Source organism: Ambystoma mexicanum, chromosome 4q (genome assembly GCF_040938575.1).
Source record: "Ambystoma mexicanum isolate Mex_15411 chromosome 4q, UKY_AmexF1_1, whole genome shotgun sequence".
Classification (NCBI taxonomy): Eukaryota; Metazoa; Chordata; class Amphibia; order Caudata; family Ambystomatidae; genus Ambystoma; species Ambystoma mexicanum.
In genome coordinates this window covers 176485634-176502164 of record NC_090928.1, presented here as the reverse complement: position 1 = coordinate 176502164, position 16531 = coordinate 176485634, and the positions used below count along the sequence as shown (strand labels likewise).

The following is a 16531-nucleotide window of genomic DNA, read 5'->3' as shown; positions in this document are numbered from 1 at the left end:
ACTATCACTGCTTCCTTCTAGTACTGCGCGGACTATTCCTGATAATCGTTTCTGCGTTAATACATTATTTGCGTATTACCACGGGAATGAGGAAACACTTGGCAAATCAAACCCATCCCTCATCCCATTGCCAATTTCGATGTGCCACCTCCCTCCTTTCTGGGTCCCCAATCCCACCCCCCTTGTATACATCCTCCATGACTATCTCTCATAACTCGGTTTCACTTGCTGGTTTTGGTTTTTCAGCACGTCTTGTGACATTACCTCGAGAATCCCACAAGATTCCTGCAGGATTCCCCATATAAGTCTCCCCAGCCCACCAAAAACTCTGCAACTACACATATCGTCTTCCCCCAGCCCCACATCCCTAACCTAATGTGAAACCACCCCTTTCCCCCGTCTAAATTTATTATTCAGTACTTTTCTTTTTCAGATCGTCCCAGGATTACTGCAAGAATAGCTTGCATCGAGGAAAATAAAATGGAAGATTTTCGTTTCTCAAAACACTCACTGCTGCAATGCACCATGGAAGATATAAACATAGTTCTTTGTTACTGGGCGCACCACCTTCTCAAGCAAAAATGTTAAAACGACTGCATGGTTTAACCCCAAACCAACTAAAGGCTATATCGCTTTGTTCCCAAGTTGCTTCTTATTTGCAGCGGGTTCTGCACTATATATTTTCAATGGAAACACTCTTTTTTCTATGGGAAAATGAATGGGAGTTGGCTGAAAAACTGCTTTTTTCCAATTTATTTTTATTACTACCTTTTGAACTAGTTTACAAGTCTTCCCCAATATTTTACAGTTTGACGGGGCCTGTAGCAATTAGTTATTTTGGAAAGGTTCATCAAAATCTCCCCAGCCTATCAAAAGTTATTAGCAATTTAATTGTGGGAAAAGTCAATGAAAGTATGTTGACATCTTAACTATGCATATTGTGTGCATACATATGTGTATATATACATAAATTACAAGGCCACGCTAGTGGCCATGTAGTTATGGTTAAGTTGCTGTTTCCATAGGAAGAGCACTTTTTGGGCGGCTTATAACTCCGCTCCCTCTGGACGAATCCTCACCAAACTTTGCGAAAAAAGTATATGGGCCACTCTGAATTTTAATTGCAAAGTTGGGTGATGTTTGGCCCAGGGGGGGAAAAGTTATACGGGGGTCCCAAACGTCTTTTTCCCCATACACTGAAAGGGGAAAAAACTTCGCGCACGCCTACAACTCAAACCGCTGGACGGATTTTCACCAAATTTGCGCCAGGAGGAGGATCTTGGTGCCGATAGCATGCTTTTGTAAATTTGGTGCAAATCCATCCAGTAGTTTTTTTTTAAAACGACCAAAAAGTATGTCTAAAAAAATTAGCGATATCTATGTCTGCTCCGCGGTCACACTCCCCTGATCTCTCCGTGGACAAGATACCGATTGGCTAAGGGGCTCGTGTCATGACCGCGGACATGCAACGTGTCCTCCGATTGGCTGGAGTGAGGCGTGATGTGCGTCAGATTGGTTGGATGCGCCCGACATCTTGGATCCGCCGAAAGCGCGGCGCCGACTAGAGGCGAAATGCTGTTTTGGGGAGTGTTTTGGTGTGTCACAGTGCTTGGGCAGGTTCACAGAGTAGGAGATGGGTGAAATACTGTATTTGCTTAGGCGGCAGGTGCTAATGATGTCTTTGCCATGCTCGCGCTGTCCGGGATGTTTGTAATTACTGAAAATGAGGGGTCTCATAAGGATAGTACTTCCTTCCGTGCTGTGCGCAGGCAAGTTGAAACTGTTCTAAGGACACGCATGGTGTTAGCGAATGTTAAAATTGACTACATGCCGCAGTTAAAATTTTTGTTTCTATGGGTGTGGTACTGAATTATAAACTGCCATGGGTGTGATATGCCGCGGTGGTTGTGGCCAGGGCCTAGAGTCCTGGGTGCATGGCCTTAGGCCATAGGCCGTAGGCCATACTCCCAAGACTCTAGGCCCTGGCCACAACCACCATAGCATATCACCGCAATTGATACACCTGTAGTATTGAATATCAATCAGGTGTTTGTGGGGAGGGCCTAGAGTGTTGGGTGCATGGCCAAAGGCCATGCATCCAAGACCAAATTTATATGTAGTGACGTTATAAGCCACAATGGGTGTAATATGCTGTGGTGGTTGTGGCCATAAGCACTAGAGTTATAAGGAACCATGTGTTCTATATAGTGCACGCCCATAGATTTGCTGATCTGTGGCCACAAACCTAAGAATCTAGGCCCTGGCCACAACCACTGCAGCATATCACAGCAATACATACACCCGTAGTATCGAACATCGATCAGGTGGTTGTGGGGAGGGCTAGAGTCTTGGGTGCATGGCCAAAGGCCATGCACCCAGGAACAAAGTTATAAGCACTGAAGTTATAAGCCAATATGGGTTTTATATAGTGCACTCCCATAGATTCTAATATATATGGCCATACACCCAAGACTCTAGGCCCTGGCCACAACTACCGCAGCAGATCACAGCTATGGATACACCCGTAGTATTGAACATCGATCAGGTGGTTTTGGGGAGGGCTAAGAGTCCTGGGTGCAAATTGAGTATATGCTGCAGTTAAAATGTTTCATTCAATGGGTGTGGTAATGACTTTTTAGCCACTATGAGTGCGATATGCTGCGGTGGTTGTGGCCAGGGCCTAGAGTCTTGGGTGCATGGCCACAGGTCGTAGGCCGTAGGCCATACACCCAAAACTCTAGGCCCTGGCCACAAACACCGCAGCATATCACATTCATACATCACACCCATAGAATCGAATATCTATGAGGTGGTTGTGGCCAGGGTGTAGAGTCTTGGGTGCAAATTGAGTATATGCTGCAGTTAAAATGTTTGAATGTATGGGTGTGACAATGAGTTATAAGCCGCAATGGTTATGATATGCTGCAGGGGTTGTTGCCAGGGCCTAGAGTCTTGGGTGCATGGCCGTAGGCCGTAGGCCGTAGGCCATATACCCAAGACTCTAGGCCCTGGCCACAACCACCGCAGCATATCACACCCATACATACATGCATAGAATTGAACATCTATCAGGTGGTTGTGGCCAGGGCCTAAAGTCTTGGGTGCATGGCCAAAGGCCATGCACCCAAGACCGAAGTTATAAGCACTGACGTTATAAGCCACCATGGGTTTCATATACTGCGGTGGTTGTGTCGAGGACCTACAGTCTTGGGTGCATGGTCGAAGGCCATGGACACAAGACCAAAATTCTAGGTACTAAAGTTATAAGCCAAAATGGGTGTGATATGTTGCGGTGGTTTTGGCCAGGACCTACAGTCTTTGATACATAGCCGAAGGCCATGGACACAAGACCAAAGTTATAAGCAGACAGTTATAAGTCAGCATGGGTGTGCTGTGGTGCGGTGGTTGTGTGCACAATCTAGAGTCTTAGGTGCATGGCCGCTGGCCATGCACCTAAGACAAAAGTTGTAAGCAGTGAAATTATAAGCAACCATGGTTTTGATATGCTGCGATATTACACCATATTACAACTATAGATCACACATATAGATTCGAATATGTAAGAAATGTGTGAAATTATACTTACTTTTTAATTTGTTGAGATTGCATATATTTCTTACATGACTTTAGTACTGGAGAAAATATTCTTTTTCAATTTCTGTGCTAAAAGAAAAGAGCATGTTAATGTTTGTATTTTATAAAGACTTATCACATTGTATAATAGACATTTTAGCTTTTTTTTTACCCTCATATTTACTTCACAATCAAATCATTGGGTCTGGGAAAAAAAAAATCCTTTTCGGATTAAAAAAAACCCTTTCTTTGCTATGCTACAAATGATTTCTTTGATTCCTTTGAGTGTTCACTTGTTATTTCTGATTAATGTTCTATATGTTGGCTTTTTGCAGATTTCTTAAACAGTTAGATACCTGTTGGCGTATTCTAACTGTGTATTTTTTGTTGCAAATTAGTGGTATTGATTTATCTGTGTGGTTGTTGTACAATGTTGGGCAGTTAGATACCTGTTGGCGTATTCTAACTGTTACCAGTTTTTTAATTGAATTTTTGTTAATGTTGACGTACACATTAGTTATAAAATTTGGGCTTTAAGAATATTAAATAAGCGTTTGTAAGATTTGCTGGTAATCTCTGCTTTAGAGTAATGCTACTATCATTACATTCGAACCATCCACTTTTCTTTTTAATATATGCAGTGTAGTGACCTGCATTGGTTGTGGTTCCTGCGTGGTAGATTATACCTATTGTTGTGAAGGTTTTCTTACCAAGTGACACTTGACCGTGTGTGAATCCAGTCAACTTGCAGTTGTTTTTGGTACCATCTGCATTGTAACGTAGAAGCATTAGTATTATGTAGTTACTATGTGTTTGTATCTGTAAGGTGGAGCAATTATATGAATTGCAGATAGTACATAATCTTCCTTGGTTTGCATTTTGTAGAAGTTGCTGAAATGGAATGGATTCACAATTAGGTATGAGTTGAGTTGAGTTGAGTTGAGTTGAGTTTATTATTTATATCGCGCGCCAGACCCGAGGGTAACCGGGCGCGTTGTTCAAGGATACTTTAAACTTTACAGGTTACATATGATTACAAATAGTGATTATACATAGTAGAAATTACATAATGCAGGCCATGGTATATACATGTAACATAATATAAGCAGGAAATATGCAGTAGGGAGAAAGAGGATATATAATTATGTACATAGTACGTTTGTAGAGCAGTGGTAATGGACTATCGGTCATTTTCTTTGATCCAATTGATACAGTTGGATCTGAAGAGAGCGTAGGATTGGGGGGATCTCAGGCCGGGCGGGAGGGAGTTCCAAAGCTGGGCAGCTTTGACCGGGAAGCTGTTTCCTCCGGCCGTACTTAGTTTGAATGGGGGTATCATTAACTGGTTAGAGTATGCTTCTCTGGTGGGTCTAGTGGAGATTTTTCTGTTGAATCTAGCGGCTAGGTATTTAGGTGCTAGATAGTTGATGCTTTTGAAGGTTAGAGAAGCTGTCTTAAGTTTGATTTTGTCCGCTGTGGAGAGCCAGTTAGATTGTCTTCTAGCTTCTGAAATATGCTCCCTTTTTGGAATTCCTAAGGCAGCCCTAAGGGCATTGTTTTGTAGTGTTTGAATCTTTTGCACCGTGTGTTTGTTGGCTCCTATATATAGAGCGTTACAATAGTCCAATTTCGACAGCACTAATGCTCGGGCAAGGGTTAGGCAGTTGGCAGTGGATAGGTATGGTTTTGCGGCTCTGATCAGCTTGCAGGTATATGCGGTGCTGGATGCCATTGCGCTCACCTGTTTGGTTAGGGAGAGGTGGGAATCAAGGTAGAACCCTAGTGTTTTTACCACTTTTGCCACCTTGATAGTGTTACCGTCTATGACGAAGGATGAGTATTCTTCTTTTAGTCTTTTGATGTTTTGTGTGTTCCCCAGTATGATGAGTTCAGTTTTGTCATCATTCAGGCATAGCCCGTGGGTGGCCCTCCATGCCTGAATTTACTTTCACTAATAGGTTCTTCTTTGCTTGTGGTAATTGGTGAGGTATTAGCTTCTTTTGATGTCTTTGAAGGATTTGCAGTCAGATCCTGTTGCATTTATGTTTGATTTAGTTTTCTTTTAGAACATTTTCCTTTTTCTGGAACAGGATATGATTTCAGATGGGGGGTGCACAGTGAATGCAGTCTATTGTATTCTAAAATGCAAGGAATATCAGCATTCACTTTACTTGCATCAAAGTTGATTAGAAATAGACCGTCAAGTGTACGTAAGCGTGATAGTGCTACGTAGCTCATGCCTTCTTTAAAGACTGTGTTTCCAATATCTATCAATGCTTTGTCTAGGGTAAGACCTTGGGATTTATGAATGGTGACGGCATATGCAAGAGTTAGAGAAAATTGTTCTCTACGTACATACATGTCTTTGAAGAGAAAGAATCGAGCTGTTGAGCGCCCTATCCTTTTTACTTCTGAAAGTTTGTCAAAGAGAATATTGACAAACTGAATGTTGTTGTCACGTGGGGATGTTTGAAAGCCAACAACTGTACCCAGTGCTCCATTAACTAGTCCTTGCTCCACTTCAAGGTTACGTTTAAGCATTACTCTACAATATAAGGACAATTTTAATATTTTTTCCAACCCAGATGTGATGGAAATTGAATTTTCTAAGGTATTTAGTCTTGTTGTGGCTTGCTGACACATGGGTAGTGTCATACCATGTATGTCCAGTTTGTTTGTGGAGCAAATTTCAATTATTGGTTGCATTTCTTTTTTTCACATTGTTTCATTGAATTTGGAGCAGCTTGCAAGAGTTGGCATTAAGGCCATACAATTGACATTTTTGTGCGCTAATTGTTCCATAACATCAGTAGCACTTGCGTTATTGCCATAAAGTGCATGGATGGGCCGGTTTTTCAATATTGTGAGGTCTGCAGATTGACGCATGTTTTTTGTTAATTCTCTGTATTGGAAATGTTGCCAAAGGTTGACATTTCCTATGCTGCCAACAGTTTTACGGCAGAGTTTGTGTCCTAAGGTTTTAAAAATAGGTTCACCTTTCACTGGTGTCAATTGGAGAAGATCTCCAAAAACGATAATGTGTTTTCCTGCAAAGAGTTCTTCGTACTTTGTTTTAAGTACTTCTTGCAATCTGAGGTGAATCAAAGCCAACATTAGGTTGGAGACCATGCTCACTTCATCGATTAGTAGCATTTTAATTTGTTTTAATACTCTGCGTAGTTCCATTGCAGCTTCTGTAGAAAGTTTATAATAGTCTAATTTGTTTTGGTGTTCTACTGGAAGGAGTAGTAATCGGTGTAAAGTCACGCCGCCTATGTTGTAGGCAGCTAAACCCGTGGGGGCAGTTACAACAGCTGACAGTTTGTTGTTTGTCAATTGTTGGAGGAACTTGCTGATGATTTCGATTAAGAATGTTTTGCTTCAACCAGCTTCCCCACTGACGGACAGGAGTATAGGTTTGTAATTTTGGCAGGTATATTCTTTATTTTTCTTGCTGTAAACCATGTGCAATTTCTTTTGTTACTTCTTCAAAAATGGTGCGCTGGTCTTTGTTAAGTTTTGATTGTAGTACAGTTAAGTCTTCTGTATGTTCTTCATAGTGACACATGGTGTTTTCCACTTCTGTCATAGCTAATTCTGCCTCATTTGCTATTAGTGGCTGTCCTAGTGGTTCTTGACTTCCTGTTATAGAAGGTTGACTACTGTCTGAAGTGTCCTTATCTAGTTGGGCCTGGAGTTCTTCTTCGTGTTGCTGTTCATTGTGCAACATTGTTTTGTACTGCGTAAAGTTCACATCAGTGATAGCGGTTTAATTTGCTTTGAAACCCTCTTCATAGCAGTCATAGTTATCTAGTATCTCTTCCTCTTTTCTCCATGGTTTGAACAGTTGTAGCAGCGACATGTAATATAGTTCTTTCTGTTGAGGAGTTTTTAATGACAATTTAACATGATTAATTAAACTTTGTTTGGTAAGTTTCACTAAGCTGCCTTCACAATCTGTCACTCTATATTTACCTTTGCTTTCATTGGGTTTTATATTATTTTTGTATGCACAGTTTTGGGCTATGTGGTATAGAAAAATGGTTTCCAAAGTGGTACTCCTGTTCGGGTAGTATGTGTCTAGTAAATTGTTCTTTAAAATGTCTTGGCTGTTGGGATCATTTTTGGCTATTGTTTCTATGTTCTCATATGATTTGAGAACTCTTTTTCTAGATTTAGCAGGACCAAGACTTAGCCATACTATATTTTCAGATGTTCAATACAAAGCAGTACCGGTTAAACGATCTGCAGCTTCATAGGCGCCACATTCTCTATGAGAGAGCATTTTTATGCCTAGGCTGTACAATTTCTGAGACAGTGTTTTGTCTGATGATAGGTCATTCCAGAGGTCTTGAAACTCCGGTTTTTCTTCTTTTGATAAGTAGGCTGTAACATATCGTGCAACTGCAGTGGAATTTTCTGCAATGTACTGTACATCTATGTTTACATTCCATAAGAGGGCATTGATTACATTGTAATCATTGGTATATTTTGATTCTTCTGTTCTTTTTATGTAATACGTGTTTTTAGGTGATTTACCTTTAAGACTATGGCGAACTGAAGACATGAAGTTGTTCACTTCACCTGTTTCTGTAACTGGTCTAGGGAAACCAAAGCGGCATTTAGTGTAGTATTTCCCTTTGCTTTTGTATTTGCGACGACACTATTTGCCACATTTGTGTCTTTGAAATTGTACAATTTGTCCATGCAGGTCACTATGTGTCCTTTGTGAAGGGATTTCACAAGTGACATATTTTTGGATGAACTGCAAAACAGTGGCATCACTGTCCTGACCAAATTTAGGTGCATCTTAAATCCATAAAAGCATGTGAATATGTGGTGCTCCTCTGGCTTGGTATTCTTTTCTCCAAAAGAAGTTTTGCACTTCTCCGAGAGGAGGAATAGTTTTATTACAAATAAAGTGTAGCATAGCAATGAAACTATGGTGGAAATATCTTGAAAAATTAACAGGATCTAGAGAGCAAAGTTCTCCGGATGTTAGTATATCTATGTTGGTTTTGTTGTTGTTTGATATGCGTAGGAAATCATGTAAATCTTCCCATGCATATTCTGCACAACTTAATGTAACAAACCAAGTGGGTGGGTCAAGGTTTCTGATCATACAACGTACATCTCCATGACGTCAGAACCATTATTCTTTCGCCCCACTCATGTTTGCAAACAGATTTGTTATGCTTGATTGTAAAACCTCATCTTTTTCTTGCACTTTTTGTATTAATTGCATAGCTGACATATTTTGAAAGTGGGTTCCAGATTTCAATATGTGTGCAACTCCGTAACATAGGGTTGCTAGTTCACTTTCAAAGAGTAGGTGGAATATGTATTCCACATTTTGTCTAAATCTGGGATCTTCAGAATACATTCGTAATGAGCGGTATTCTGATGCTGTTATCTGAGTGAGTCTATCATCGTATCTTCCCCCTTTGCTAGTAGGAAATAGTAGTGGAAAAGCATGTTCTTCTATACTTTTTTCCCATATGCCGATTGGTGACCCTTTGGTTTGTCGCATTTGGTAAGTTTCTAGTGCATCATCTATGCTCTCATTAGAGCGCAATGGATGAATTCTATAATGGTGTAAAAGAGTGGTTACTGCAGCAGGACCGAGAAGTTCACATTGAACAGTTTCTGATGAGTCTTGAATTATTTCAGTTGTTTCCCTTAAGCTTTCTTCAATATGTATGTCTTTGTAGTATTCATTATTGTATTTCAGATATTGCAAGGCTTGTCTAACTTTATGTAAGTCCACGAGTTGTTGCCAAATTGTTTTGTCTTTTGTTGGTACACCATTTACTCAGACAATTAAAGAATGCTCTATTGGACGTTGCACATTTTCAACCAGATCTAATGGTAAAAAAAAACACTTTGCCACGAATGCCTTTCACCAATTCTGAGGAAGGTAATTTTGCTGTTTTGGTTGAAGACGTATTATTGCTTGAAATGGGTGTACTGTTTGAATTATGATGCTCTCATACAAATTGAGTTGTTGCAGGGGTTTTGGTAGTGGGAATAATTCCAAATTATTTGTGATAGCACGTGAAGGAGTTTGCTTGTTGTCAAGTTTTGTAGTGCAGTAACTGCAACATATTAGGGGTTCACTTAATTGGTATTTGTTTTCTGCTACAAGGTACAGAGCTAATTCAAACCATTTGGAATCTTCATTTCCGTCTATTTTGTATGTTACGTCTATAATTTTTGTCTTACTTTTGTAAAAAGTTCTGCGGCAACACACACACATACATGGTTTGGTACTTCAGTGCATGTACATTTAAATTTTAGTATTTCTTTTTTGTATGTGTGTAATAGAAGGTTGCAATGTGCAGAATTGTTGCTAGTCTTTTCTAAAACTATTGCATTTTGTACGTGGCTTTCACTTCCAAAATATTTTCTCTGGATACGGTCGATTTCTTCTTGTAGGTATTTGGATGTACCATGCAGAAGAGTGTTATTTAAATTGGCTAGTTCTAAAGCTGGACTTTTAGCATAGTACAGTTTATACACTAGAGTTCTTACATTTGAATGATGTGTTGATATCATTTTGATATCATGGAAGGTGCTTTTGCAAATAGGTCCTGAAATGCAGGCTAATGAATGTCCTTGTAGTCCTGTGTATTTGCACACTGGACGGATATCCATATTTTGCAGCACTTTCATTTTGATTTTATCTTTACCTTTCACATACTGATTGAGGAACTGGCGTAAAGATTTGAATGATTTGTTAGGAATGTTACACATTGACGTGCACAGCCATTTGTATACTGGGCGGTCTGGTTCAGTCGAATGGAGAGGTAATTCTGAGTTTTCGGGGGGAACGTTGGTAAGCAGTGTTTCTTGTTCCATGATGGTATTATTGATTTTTTCATATCCTCGTCCACTGCTATGGATGGCAATTGTGTTTGTTTGATTTTGTTTGTATGCTTCTTCATTAAAATATGGTTCTGTGGTCGTGGTGTGACTCCATTCACCTCCACAAATATTCAAGAAGTTATTTTTGTTGACATTTCGTTTATTGAGAAGTTTCTTTTGTAGTTTAGTACTTAGTTTTGTTAGTGGTTTCATCCTGATTAAACTAAAATAAATAACTTCCTTTTGAGATGGATTGCAATGTCTATGAGAGCTTCTAGGATTAATTTTCTATGAAACTTTTTAAGAGTTGTGGATGATTTCACTCCTCTTCTTATTAGATTCTGAAGGACTCTGTGGCGGATATGTTTAAATAGGTATAAAGAATCCCTATTAACATGAAAACATCCTACTCCACCAACGGGGATATAGATATATGTAATACAATAAAGAGCAAGATGATACGTGTTGTTTACTTGCCTCCAACCCCCTCACACAGGAACTCTATAAGGTTTTCGAGCATCACTAGTCCTGAAAAAATGGACCGTCTGCTATAACTGATTTACACAAATGTATAACAAGTTTATTATTCAAATAATTCAAACTGAATTTAAACAAAAAACACTACCCTCACCTAATACAGTGTACTAAACATTAAAAAACAAATATAAAACAAATATAAAACATCAGATAACTTATTTATACGACACAGAAGATATCACATAACACACAAAAAAATCTCAATGTGTCACTAAAACAACAAGCATCCCAACATGTTTCTGTTCTTAACTGCCCAGTTCAGGCGAACATTCTTTAGGGGATAAATTTAAAAGCATCCACTAATCTCTTCCACACCGTGTTGAAAGGGTAGATTCAGGCACCCAAGAGGGTAAAAGGAAAACAACCTCCAAGCCTGTAAAAATAAAGGAAAGGAGAAACCTAATGAGTTCCAAAAAGGGAAGGAAGTACTACAAAATGTAAATGGAGGTATGGCACAGGGATTATGCCACACTCACAAGGGTCCCAAAGGGCACCCGCAGATTTACCTTTAAATGGTGAAACTTCAAAGCACGTCACAGGATGACAAATTTGCTGGTTTCCCTCCAAATGAGAAATCAATACTTCAACAAAGCGTCACAGTCCGCTAGAGTATTGCCACACCTAAGTAAGACAAAACCAATACACAGAGACCACATGCTCTGTTATATCCAGAAATCACACTGGCTTCAATACCACTGCACATAAAATCAAGGCTCCAAATAACAAAGTGAATTACCTCCACAAATGTAGGGATCAAGACTGCAATTCACAATTCAGTAATGAACAAGTTGAAATGGAAACATCCATACGATCAAGCAATAAAGTACAGAGTCAATCTGGAAAGCAATGGGAACATAACAGTAAACACCATTTATCTGGCATTACCAAAACCTCAGCTAACAACATGCCGTCAACATGCACTAGAGGGCAAACAGAAGGGGGTGCTTATATTTCACACACGTGAGGAGACCATGCATTATCTAATGTGTAAAGACAACTACTCAGCGTCCATGCTGTCCAACCTCCACAGCGTAAAAGAAATGCGGAAAATGGATAGCCACACAACATGTGTAAAATAAGTGTAAAATAAAGTACCCCAACCACCAAATAATGCAACAGGTGTCCCGACATGGAGACAATATCATGCACAGAGTCACATCCAAAGGCGAAATGCTGGTAGCGTGCTCACCTATACACACGGAGGGGTTTATTCACTCCACTTACAGCATTCAAACATACTCAGCCAGCACTCGATTCAGAGGAGCCATGGCTGCTGCACAATCTCAAAGCGTCTATGGTTGCGCAGCAACACAAATAAAGGACTCTGTTAAACCGTCTATGGTTGTGCGGCAACACAAAGAAAGGACTCCACTTCTCGAAGTTAATCAGGAGTACAACAACCAAGGGGGCCATATTGGAACAGACCCAGGATCAACTGGTGTAGAGGAGTTTAGTGGACACTCAGCGCATCAAAAAGATGTAAATTGCACTAACTTCATCAATTGAACTAAAAACCAAATTGTTCACCAAAATTGGGTGCCCACATGGTATATGCATCACACAATGTCCAAAATTATATTTGGCTAACCAAATGCCAATCAATGCTTTCATTGAGCCCTAGCACATTGCTTTGTAATTTGAAAATTATTTTTTGCTCTATATTCAATAATTTTCGATCTGTTTCAATTTTGGTATTTCCATGCACCTTTTTCAAAATCAGCCATGTGAAGTCATTGAAACCATGTTTCTTTTCAATAAAATGTTTCACAAGAGGGGCAGTTATCACTTGATTCTTGATACAGCTGCGATGTTCCACCATTCAAACTTTACATTGCCTATTTGTTTTTCCCACATAATGTAGGCCACATGGACAGGTGATCAGATATACAACATTAGCTGTGTTACAATTCGTCATTTCAGTGAAGACCCACTTAACATCAGGTAGAATTTGCAATAATCTAGTTTCTTTTGTTTGTCCACACATGCTGCAATTCCCACATGGAAAATGTCCTTTTACTTCAGGCAAACCCCACAGTCTAGTTTGCCTAACTTGTGGTATCTGCATTTCTGTCACATCATTTCTGATCAGAATATTTCGTAAATTCTGGCTTTTTCTGAAAGCCACTAGGGGAGGCAACACTTCTTTACCACGATATATTTTCTTCCAAGTTTTCATCACAATGTTTTTGATTTTGTAGGACAAATTTGAGAAAGTATTAACAAATACAGTGCCAATCTTTTTAATTGGCCTACTACTTTTCTCCAAAAGTGCCTCACGATTGTTATTGTAAGCTCTTTTTGAAGCATTTCTCATAACTCTATGCGGATAGCCTTTGGCCAACAACTTGTTGGTCAATACATCCGCACTTCGGGCAAAATCATCTTTAAGACTACTATTGCGCTTCAGCCTCAAAAATTGTCCAAATGGCAAATTGTTCTTTAAATGTTTAGCATGGTGGCTATTGAAGTGCAATAAAGAGTTCTTATCAGTAGTCTTATTATAGGGCTTCACTTTTAAAGAACCATTGTGATGGAAAATGGTGATGTCTAGAAAATGAGTCTCACAATCACATATAGACCCAGTGAATTTCAGAAACCGATTTTGTTGGTTAAGCCATGTCACAAAACAATCTGCCTCTTCTCTTGAGCCATCCCATATGATCAGTATATCATCTATATACCTCAGCCACTTCCTCAAATGATTGCTGAAAGGGTTGGTGGCTGGGTATATTACTGCCTTTTCAAAATACTCGACATAAAGATTGGCTAAATTCGGGGCCATGGCAGCACCCATGGCTGTACCCTCAATCTGTTGAAAGAAAGAACCCTGGAATTGGAAAAATTTTTTAGTCAGGGCAAACTCTGTGCACCACAGAATGAAAGCATTACTCACAGGATGGCCATCCTCTCTATTCATCAACACTTCTTCAACCACCTCAAGTGTGGCTCTTTGGGGTATCACAGTGTACAAAGATTGAATGTCCAAGTCTATCAGCAAGGACTGGCCCGGAATAAACTCAATGTTTTCCAATTTATTAATAGCGTCAGTGGTGTCTCGCAAATAGCTTTTCATTTTCAAAACAGACGGTCTCAAATAGAAGTCTGCAAATATGGACAAAGGTTACAAAATCGAAATCACACCAGAGACTATGGGTCTACCAGGGGGATCAACAAGTCTCTTGTGTACTTTGGGCAATGTGTAAAAAACAGGTACTCTTCCTTGATCCCTAATCAGGAATTTAAATTCTTGCTTACTAATCATTTCGGCATCAAAAGCTGCAGTCACCTTTTCTTTGATAATTTTTTTGAGTTTGGCAGAGGGGTCATTGGCCAGTCTCAAGTAACTCACATCATCAGATAGCAGTCTTTCACATTCTCTTACATAATCACTACGGTTCATCAACACAATCGCTCCTCCCTTATCTGCTTGTCTAATAATCAGGTTCTTGTCTTTTGCTAACTTTAGTGCCGATGCTCTTTGTAACCTACTAAAGTTGGAGTTGCGAGACTTTTCGCCAGACTCCAACTTAAGAACCTCTGCCAGCACCTGTCTTTCAAAAACCATAGATTCGGCAGTATGAGAGTAACTGGGAGCACAGAACGTAGATGTATTGCGCAACCCACTGAGATTATTACTGGTGTAGCCTTCATGTTCACTGAAGTATTCATTCAACCGTACCTTGCGCATAAATGCAAAAAACTCTGTTCTAAATTCAAAAGGATCATGATATTTAGTAAAGTGATAACTGCCCCTCTTGTGAAACATTTTATTGAAAAGAAACATGGTTTCAATGACTTCACATGGCTGATTTTGAAAAAGGTGCATGGAAATACCAAAATTGAAACAGATCGAAAATTATTGAATATAGAGCAAAAAATAATTTTCAAATTACAAAGCAATGTGCTAGGGCTCAATGAAAGCATTGATTGGCATTTGGTTAGCCAAATATAATTTTGGACATTGTGTGATGCATATACCATGTGGGCACCCAATTTTGGTGAACAATTTGGTTTTTAGTTCAATTGATGAAGTTAGTGCAATTTACATCTTTTTGATGCGCTGAGTGTCCACTAAACTCCTCTACACCAGTTGATCCTGGGACTGTTCCAATATGGCCCCCCTGGTTGTTGTACTCCTGATTAACTTCGAGAAGTGGAGTCCTTTCTTTGTGTTGCCGCACAACCATAGACGCTTTAACAGAGTCCTTTCTTTGTGTTGCTGCGCAACCATAGACGCTTTGAGATTGTGCAGCAGCCATGGCTCCTCTGAATCGAGTGCTGGCCGAGTATGTTTGAATGCTGTAAGTGGAGTGAATAAACCCCTCCGTGTGTATAGGTGAGCACGCTACCAGCATTTCGCCTTTGGATGTGACTCTGTGCATGATATTGTCTCCATGTCGGGACACCTGTTGCATTATTTGGTGGTTGGGGTACTTTATTTTACACTTATTTTACACATGTTGTGTGGCTATCCATTTTCCGCGTTTCTCTTACGTTGTGGAGGTTGGACAGCATGGACGCTGAGTAGTTGTCTTTACACATTAGATAATGCATGGTCTCCTCACATGTGTGAAATATAAGCACCCCCTTCTGTTTGCCCTCTAGTGCATGTTGATGGCATATTGTTAGCTGAGGTTTTGGTAATGCCAGATAAATGGTGTTTACTGTTATGTTCCCATTGCTTTCCAGATTGACTCTGTACTTTATTGCTTGATCGTATGGATGTTTCCATTTCAACTTGTTCATTACTGAATTGTGAATTGCAGTCTTGATCCCTACATTTGTGGAGGTAATTCACTTTGTTATTTGGAGCCTTGATTTTATGTGCAGTGGTATTGAAGCCAGTGTGATTTCTGGATATAACAGAGCATGTGGTCTCTGTGTATTGGTTTTGTCTTACTTAGGTGTGGCGATACTCTAGCGGACTGTGACGCTTTGTTGAAGTATTGATTTCTCATTTGGAGGGAAACCAGCAAATTTGTCATCCTGTGACGTGCTTTGAAGTTTCACCATTTAAAGGTAAATCTGCGGGTGCACTTTGGGACCCTTGTGAGTGTGGCATAATCCCTGTGCCATGCCTCCATTTACATTTTGTAGTACTTCCTTCCCTTTTTGGAACTCATTAGGTTTCTCCTTTCCTTTATTTTTACAGGCTTGGAGGTTGTTTTCCTTTTACCCTCTTGGGTGCCTGAATCTACCCTTTCAACACGGTGTGGAAGAGATTAGTGGATGCTTTTAAATTTATCCCCTGAAGAATGTTCGCCTGAAATGGGCAGTTAAGAACAGAAACATGTTGGGATGCTTGTTGTTTTAGTGACACATTGAGATTTTTTTGTGTGTTATGTGATATCTTCTGTGTCGTATAAAATAGTTATCTGATGTTTTATATTTGTTTTATATTTGTTTTTTAATGTTTAGTACACTGTGTTAGGTGAGGGTAGTGTTTTTTGTTTAAATTCAGTTTGAATTATTTGAATAATAAACTTGTTATACATTTGTGTAAATCAGTTATAGCAGACGGTCCATTTTTTCAGGACTAGTGATGCTGGAAAACCTT

General features: G+C 39.7%; 1 long non-coding RNA gene across 1 annotated transcript; it reads left to right on the top strand.

Annotated features, from left to right (window-relative positions):
* Window positions 1-15622: 15622 nt before the first annotated feature.
* On the top strand, window positions 15623-16231 carry LOC138468488 (uncharacterized). Its single transcript, XR_011268274.1, has 3 exons — window positions 15623-15763; window positions 15879-15993; window positions 16127-16231. It is a non-coding gene; the product is annotated as an uncharacterized lncRNA (long non-coding RNA).
* The last annotated feature ends 300 nt before the right edge of the window (window positions 16232-16531 follow it).